Raw genomic sequence first — 8499 nt, 5'->3', positions numbered from 1 at the left:
CCAAAACAAAACTCGAAAAGACACTATGACTTTGTGGCAAAACACTAAGGCTAAGAATAAACATAGACCATAAACACAGCAACATTGGCAACGGTAAAAGTAAGACACATGCAAGACAAGGAGTGCAGTGCAAACTGTGGTTAATATACACATAGGTGCTTGTTAAGTGAAAGAGAATCAGGTGCAGGTGGTCATGTGATGATGCTGTGTGGTGCAGTGGCTGCTAGGAACTGTAGTCTAGAGTTCCTGCTCTGATATTACATGACAGTGCTTAAGCAAAATGGTTCATAATATGCCCTGGTTACTTTATGTAAAAGTTAATGGTGTGGTAACTGAGATTTGTTAGCTAAAGTTTAATTAGGGGATGCTGATTGCTTGTGTAACTACTGTCTGACTGATAGTACTGTGTTAAAGGGGGGTGAAAAGCTTCAGGGTGGAGGAGACTTGATTAGTATTGATCAGAGAAGAGGATGGCATGGAAGTGATGTGTGTGTATGTGTGTGTGTGTGTGTGTGAGAGAGAGAGAGAGAGAGAGAGAGAGAGAGAGAGAGAGAGAGACTCAGGAGAGTGGAAACAGACCAGGCTTGTGTGAGGAGGTTATGTAATGGAGGGTAGAAGGTGAGAGAAGGCTTTAGAGGAGCATGAGAGAGCAAAGGAGACTTAAGAAAAGGAGGAAGAGATAGAAGAGGATGAGACAAGAGGGAGAGGTTTACTGATAATAATGCCAGTGAGGAGCTCATCATTTTTAATCTGAGAGGACACATTCAGGGTCAATCATTATCATAATATTTTAGATAGCTTGACTTACTGGGTTTCAGCAAAGACGTGTGAATCCAACTCTCATCGAATACTGTTTTATATGGTTTCATTTAGTGGTATATAGCCAAGACTGATATACTGGGTGATATTTGGCATTTTTTCATTATCGGCTGATAAATCTTCCCATTTGGCCGATATGTGACAAGCCAGACTTTTGATGCCATATAGCACATAAGCACATTCTTCTTATTCTGGCTATAAAAAAAAAACACTCACTCAGATGTGAAGCGAGATTCTGACGGACAGTAAAATGACTAGTCATCGTTCGCGTTTTAATGTGATGTTACATAATGTTACACACAACAACACTCCGGCATGGAACAAAGTCTTATTTAAACAGCACTGTGAGATGTCAGATCCGCAGTGCAGAGGTAGCGAAGAAGCTCATGGTGAGCTCATGCGGGGAAACCGAAATAAATTAGTTCAAACAAAACTGAAAATTTAATCTCACTAACAATCACAAGTCCTGGAACTGGTTCCTCCTCAGACACATGCGTCATCTTCGATAACTTTAAAACAAGACATTTTCCAACATGCCTAAAAGCCAGTGTATCCCCTAATAAAAGCTGGGTCGAGTGAGCTGGAGGACACCAGAACACTGCATGTGACATAATGTAAGATGGTAAGTTTGAAGTCCTAGATTTTAAATCCATGTTAGACGTTAATCGTTCGTGTTTAATGTAATAGCATGTATAGTGTACCTTTTGATGTATTCCGGACTTTTTTGATGCTAAGCTACATGTTGCTAAGACTGTAATGGTAAAAAATATATGCCTTTTGTCATGCCTTGTATTATTTTTACAAAGAGAGAGACAAGCAAAACACAACAGACATAAATCTTTATTATTCAAATAATATAATATAATTTGACTTAAGTTAAGAAAGTAAAACAACCGGTTACTGCCTACAGTATGATATAATATATTTATGAGTAACTATGTATTGTAGGTAAAATCCTGCACATGGATTGACACATACTATTTTTGTTTTTAATTGACTATTGATCACATTTGTTCATTAAATTCATTATAAATGTGATCTATAATCAGCTACTGGATTAAAGCAACACTAATTATTTATGTGACTAGAAAATCAAATTATACATAAGTTTTTAACTAAAATGTATTTTCTTTTTTATTATTCTACTAGATAGCTGGACAGAAAACATATCCTCTATGGGGGTACTTTACACAGCCAACACCAGAGAAAGCAAAGTGCAATATTTGGGCTACTGATCAGAACGTCATGAGTTCAAACCCCAGCACTGCCAAGCTGCCACTGTTGGGCCCGTGAGCAAGGCACTTAACTCTCAACTGCTCAGATGTATAAATGAGATGAACGTAAGTCACTCTGGATAAGGGCGTCTTCCAAATGGCATAAATGTTCATTAAGTTTCACCAATTTTCGGTGTGTCTCATTTACTTGACTTAAATTTGTGATATCTGCCAATCGGCCACTCTGATTTCTAGATATCGGCATCGGCATCGGCCATTATAAAAGCCATATTGGTCGACCTCTAATTTCATTACTAGATAATAACCTCAGAAATCCCCTTAAAAGAGAGCAAGATATATTGTAAAACCTAAAGTTTTGGTCCTTCAGCCTGGGCCAGACTGATCGATTGTATACACGTAAATCTCAGTGACCATTAACAAGCAAACCCCACAAATCTCTGCGCTACAGTAAAATCCACCTAGAGAACTGAGAGAAGGAGTGTGAAGTTGGAAGAAAATGGGTAAACATTGCATTGTGCTGAGAGATTGCAGTTAAGGATTCATTAATCACTGTGTGTTAACACTGCAAACAACATGAACAACCGAACAGCATGGGGTGGGACACGGGTGTGTCCTAATAATGGGAAGGCGGAATAAATGCATTAGGGAACGTCACACAGCAAAGGAATTAATTCAGCATGCCGAGTGTGCAGTCAGGCAGTGAGACACAGCATGCCAGGAATACGTACACTTTTCATGAATAAATAAAACAAATTACAGTTTTGACTTTTGCATTGCTGCCAGAAGGTGTGAGACTGATTTCAGCCATGTCATATGGAGTTATTTAATATTTGAAACACAAGGCAGTGTTTATGTCAGTGACAAAAAGATATCACTTTTATCTTGAGCTGTCTCCTACGCAAACTGCATCCTCATATTTTCAGTACAGAAGAACATATCAGTGCATATACTAAATGTACTGGGCACTGCAACCTGTCTAACATAAACTTATTGACTAATTACAACTCATTATGCTTTTTCATGTGCGTGATCAAAGCCATGTGTGACAAAAAACATGCTGACATGTGTCTGCGCTGTGTTCATCTCAGCGGAACCAAAACGGTACACTAATTCCCACCGGATCCTCTTATGATGACTGCAAGCAGATGTTCCAGCGTACTAGGTGATCCATTAGCAATTATAAAGAACAGAGAGGAAGAACCTGAAGCACTAAATGAATACATTAGTGTTCAGTGTTCCAGAAAATAAAACAGGTATTCTCACTCACTTAATTGTCTGAATGAATGTTCTTTATTTAGACACAGTTTCTTGAAACAGATTCAGAGCTAAAAAAAAATAAAAAAAAATAAAAAAAAAATCACCTTGCTCAAGATGAGTCACTTATAACATGATCAATACCTATAGTGTTGAATTAACTCTTATATTTCAGTTCCTAAAACTGTAAAGTTTAATTAAACAACATAGTTTGCTCTGCTTGAATGCTGCTTTCTTTAACACCTTAAACTCTTGGTTTTTAGTTAGTCATCTTGAATGATTTGACTCGGTCACTACTATGACTTATTCAGTGATTTGAGAAAAACTATACATGTACTCAATGCTTCTCAAAGTGTGATGTTTATTAAGGGAAATCAAAGATGAAGAATCATATTCCATGCAGGGTTCGAATGGCAGGCAGATGGTGGTAGACAGGGGCATGCCATAATCAACATCAACAACACAAGCAGGTGTCATAACGCACATACATGAAAACAAGATACAAAGAAACAAGGCTCAGACATAATGAGAAATAAAGAATAAGACTTTTGGAAATTCAAAGGATAACACAGAAGATATAAATAGACAAATAAGACGCAGGTGAATACAGGGAAATAAACCAATAACACACTGGGGGCTGACACAAGACTCAAATCAGAAGCAAATACAAACACAAGCAGATAGTTCTCTCATTATGAAAATTACGACATTAGCCATGGGAACCATGACACATGGATAAACCATGACAGTGCTTTTAAAATAAAGATTGTTGTTGCTATTGTTGTTGGACTTCTTTTTCTTCTTCCTCTTCTTCCTCTTATTATTATTATTATTATTAGTAGTAGTAGTAGTAGTAGTAGTTAGTAGTAGTAGTAGTAGTAGGCCTGATCATGATTAATGGTTATGAAAGTTAATACATGAAAATAGGAGGATGGACAGTTAAGTCTTCTTAACTTCTCTTCTCTTAATCTATCCTGTATTGATTCTACCTGGAACCCTCGCTGCCAGGGAAACACTTACTTGTAGAATTCTACATAACAAACTTTTTTTTTTCTAGTAGTATGTCATAGTAGTATGCTGTAGTAGTTGTATTTCGTAGTAGTAACCTATGCCATAGTAGAATGCCGTAGTAGTAGTAGTATGTCATAGTAGTAGTAGAATGTCGTAGTAGTAGTAGAATGTCGTAGTAGTATGTTGTTGTATTAGTAGTAGTATCTCGTAGTAGTGGTAGTAGTAGTAGTAGTAGTTTAGACATACTCATTCTTTATTGTTATTTTTTCCCCCACATATTAGAATAGTCATCAAAACTCTTGAATGACACAAATGGAACTATGGGAATTATGTTGTTATAAAAAAAAATCTCAAATAAATCAAAATAATTTAATATTTTAGCATCTTCAAAGCAGACCCCCTTTTTGCCTAGAATTTCCAGAAATGTATTCTTGGCATTTACTTAATCAATTTCTTGAGGAATCTCCCTGAGATGCTTTTTACACAGTATTAAAGGAGTTCCCACCTATGCTGGACACTTACTGGCTGCTTTTCGGAATATTTCACTCCAAGTCATCCATTTAATATATATATATATATATATATATATATATATATATATATATATATATATATATATATATATATTTGTAAATAAAATGTTAGTTTTCTAATGAAAGAAATGAATATGTTGGCACTATTATATTTTTGTCTAAAACACAAATTTCAAACATTTAATCATACACCTTCAGATCAAAATATTTTTAAGATCATGAGAAACATTACAGTCAAGTGTCTCCAAACTTTTGACTGGTAGTGTATGTTGTAGTAGTTGTATGTCATAGTAGTAGTAGTATGTCGTTGTAGTAGTAGTAGTATTTCGTAGTAGTATGTCATAGTACCAGTAGGTAGTAGTAGTGGTATGTTGTAGTAGTAGTAGAAGTAGTCAATGTCAATGTCAAGTTTATTTATATAGCACCATTAAAAACAACATAGGTTGACCAGAGTGCTTTACAAGAATAATTACAAAAGCTAAAATAGAAATAATAATAATAATAATAATAATAATAATAATAATAATAATAATATCAATAGAAATCCCAGTAGTAGTAGTAGTAGTAGTAATAGTATTTAGGACAGGTAAATAATAATTATGCTCGAGCCTGATTTCTGGGAAGAGCGGATGTAATCCCCTGTGTAAGTATGAGAATATTACTTGATAATATTTCTCCAAATATGTTTAGTCCTGTGCAATAACCATCAGTCAAGAAGAAGTAACTTCCAGCACAAGCATCTGCCTCACACCTTTCCCCACTGCTCTCTTTATAAAAGCTCTTACTGTTTCTGTGTATTTCACTGTATGTTTAACACATCACATTGAGCAACCTGAACCAAGCCTCTCCCTACAACCCATAAAAAGATTTGTAAGGCTTGTTTTCAGTTAGCTTCTAGTAGGAATGCTTTGCTGTATTATTTTCTCCTTCCTTGTATAGTTAATTAGGTTCCATCAGACACCTGTTGCTTGTTTCTACTGAAGTCATGTGAAATCAAAGATCATTAAAAGATACTGGTCACACTGTTAAAAAGAGTTATTGTACCAGCACAGTTCCTAATAAACTGATAATTACAGCCAAAAGCTTGCATAACAGCACAGTTTCACACAGCAGTCATACAGAATGTGTAAATGATATTGCACAGCAATGCAGTAGGAAGAAACAAACAGGCCACTAACAAACTAAGCCCTTTTAAGAATTCCCTGGTGTTAAAAATTGTGTTTTTATACTTATGGGTAAATCCATGCAGGTTTTTCAGTGTCTTTGTGTTAGACAGTGTGCAGTTCAACATGAGCATATGTTCCCTCACAGAGGAGTATTGTTTCCCTCAGTCAAGAAACTCACAATCCCAAACACTACTGGAGTTGTGCCAGAATTTTAATGAGCTCATTTCATGTTCTGCAGCCATGTAGAGAGACGATAGGTGAAAAGAACATGTGATTCATCACCTCCTTTCTTTAGATCATTACTTTTACTATTTCTACAGTGTAGCACAGTTCTTGGGAAGCATACACTGTGAAAAAAAACAGACAAGCCCAGGAGCAGAGATTCTTATTCTGTCTCCAGTGTGTTGAAGATCTCTGCAGAGTTTTCAAACCTGAATCAATGTTAGAGCAGACATTTTGTTCTCTATTTAATGGCAGCATTATTTGTAGTTACTTTATATAGCATCCTGACCTACATAAAAAAAGATATATAGTTCTTCTAGAATTATTGGCACCATTCAGGTCAGATTTATTTTTACAGGGGTAGCTCTGTGGCTAAAGATCTGATAATAAAAAGGTCATGAGTTTAAGCCTCAGCACTGTAATACTGCCACTGTTGGGCCCTAGAGCCCGTGTCTGCTCCAGGGGTGCCATATCATGCCTGACCCTGACCCCGCGCACTGACCCCAGATTCCTAACAAGGTGGGACATGTGAAAATTTTCACTGTATTTTCCATTTGCACAGTAATCTGTGTGTGTGTGTGTGTGTGTGTGTGTGTGTGTGTGTGTGTATATATATATATATATATATATATATATATATATATATATATATATATATAGATAGATAGATAGATAGATAGATAGATAGAGTCAGGGTCAGGCATGATATGGCACCCCTATACACCTTTTCCTTATGTCATTATGTTTCTTCTAAATAGTACTATTTGCACATGCTTATTTCATGGGTGGTGCCAATAATTCTGGAGCATGCTATAGCTATATGACATGGTCTGCTTGTAGAAGTTGAATTTTCATGTGCAGTTGGTGCAGGCATCTCTCAGCTGAACCAGCATAAGCACTGCAACTATGACTGCAGTCAGCATTCACAGACACACACACACACACACACACACACACTGCTCCAAGGCCCTACTGTCAACATACAAAAGCACACTACTCAAAGGTCCATGGGAAAAAACACACACACACACCCATTGTGCTCCAAGGCCCCTGCTGTCCGCTGATGTAACATCTTCATCAGACCCAGACAGGTGCACACAACTTCTTTTCCCAGAAGCCAGGCTTGATTAGTGGTAATAAAGTTGGGACATGAAGTTAGAGAACTGCTAAAACAAATGGCTAACTCAGTGTTCAGTAATTTAAAAAAAAAAAAAAACCTTCTTTGTAGGACCCTGCAACTAAGGGTTTCCAGGTAGAATCCATTTAAGAACTATGAAGAACTGTCCAAAGACTTTGCATTCTCCATCCTCTTAGCTTCATGTCCCAACTTAACTTACTGTAACAAAATAACCACTAGTGACAACTAAAACAACTAATCCAAAAATGAATTTTATATGTTTATTTTAATTAACCAAGTGAGCTATGATCAAATAAACCACCTCATTTATCAACAGTACATTAAAAAAAGTATCATTAGCTGGCTAGCTACTTTATTCTGTATTAAATAACTAGAAATTTCCATCTTCAGACTAGGAAAAAACAAAGAAAATGTGTCCTCAACTCTCTACTCAACTACTCTGAAACTCAGGACAGTCTCCTCACATCAGAGTTCAGCAAGTGAAATCATTCAACATGGCTGAACAGTAAACAAAGTAGCATTTCTTAGCTTTAAATTAGTTATGCTGTATAAACAAACAAAATTTGCTTTTGATCAGTCATCATACAGACACATTATCTTGGTAAATCTATAACATTGATTACACAGTTTGTTGTTTTCAGTAGGTATATATATATATATATATATATATATATATATATATATATATATATATATATGTATATATATATATTGAATCAAACAAACCTCATACTATTATATCAAAGTGCCGTGCACCTAGAAGCACAAGAGTCAAATCGATGTAATCAGGACTTGCTATTGAGTAATTACTTGAAATTTGACGACATCATTCAAACCAGCACAGAATTACTCACACTTCATATTTAACATGGCAGCATTTATGACAGTGGCAACACCTTAATCATACAACACTGAACCCTATTCAAATTAATATTCCACCTTAATTTTCTAGGTTTACGTGACTATTTTTCAAGCAAATCAGACAAACCGTCTAGCAAATCAACATGAATCCATATGGTAAACCCATCTAAACTCTTTTAAAAGTGCAATATAACAGTTGCAGTCACATTACTGTAATCAGGAGTGACACATTAGTAGCTGTGCACAAGTTGAGGCTGATC

General features: G+C 36.0%; 1 long non-coding RNA gene across 2 annotated transcripts; it reads left to right on the top strand.

Moving 5' to 3' along the window:
* Positions 1-1075: 1075 nt before the first annotated feature.
* LOC128607254 (uncharacterized) lies at positions 1076-3320 on the top strand. Of its 2 annotated transcripts, none has more exons than XR_008385844.1 (3): positions 1076-1441; positions 1969-2159; positions 3091-3320. It is a non-coding gene; the product is annotated as an uncharacterized LOC128607254 (long non-coding RNA). The 2 variants fall into 2 exon arrangements; XR_008385843.1 differs by having other exon boundaries at positions 1084-1441; positions 3143-3320.
* The last annotated feature ends 5179 nt before the right edge of the window (positions 3321-8499 follow it).

Source organism: Ictalurus furcatus, chromosome 5 (genome assembly GCF_023375685.1).
Source record: "Ictalurus furcatus strain D&B chromosome 5, Billie_1.0, whole genome shotgun sequence".
Lineage (NCBI taxonomy): Eukaryota > Metazoa > Chordata > Actinopteri > Siluriformes > Ictaluridae > Ictalurus > Ictalurus furcatus.
This window is presented reverse-complemented; position numbering and strand designations above follow the sequence as displayed.